General features: G+C 35.0%; 1 protein-coding gene across 1 annotated transcript in view; it reads left to right on the forward strand.

The window, feature by feature from the left end:
* The window catches only part of LOC119588964 (cGMP-specific 3',5'-cyclic phosphodiesterase-like), a 71,727-nt gene that overhangs the window by 69,526 nt on the left and 1,633 nt on the right, over positions 1 to 568 (forward strand).

Raw genomic sequence — 568 nt, forward strand, 5'->3', positions numbered from 1 at the left:
ATGAGAGGCTTATTCAAATGCATATAAGTATATCATTATCATATTTGTATGTTAGTATACTAGTATATTAGTGTATTACATTATCTGCATATAATAGTACGTTAGTATATAGGTTTATTAGTATACCAATACATTAACATATCAGTATACAAGTATACTAGTCTATTAGCAAATCAGCATATAAGTGCATTAGTATATAAGTACACCAATAAAGCAAATCAATGAAATAGGCATAAAATAATATCTATTAACATAGTATATTACTGTATTAATATACCAGTATATCAGGATATCACCGTAGTAGTAAATTAATATAGTAGCGTATTAGCATACCATGCATTCGAAATCTTTCTGCCCTCGTTTCTTCCCGAGCAATTGGCCAAACCTACAGGGTTGCCGGGCTGGCCAGAGTGAGAACGCATAGCTAATGTCGCTCTGTGCACGAATCTCAGAGCAGAGTTGTAAAAAGGCGGATGAAAACAACACCTACATCTGTTTATTAGATCGACTCCCGCACTCCCCTCTCCGTATAGATTTTGTTTGTTTACGTTTTCCCCGCGGTGCAGTA

Source organism: Penaeus monodon, chromosome 24 (assembly GCF_015228065.2).
Source record: "Penaeus monodon isolate SGIC_2016 chromosome 24, NSTDA_Pmon_1, whole genome shotgun sequence".
Classification (NCBI taxonomy): domain Eukaryota; kingdom Metazoa; phylum Arthropoda; class Malacostraca; order Decapoda; family Penaeidae; genus Penaeus; species Penaeus monodon.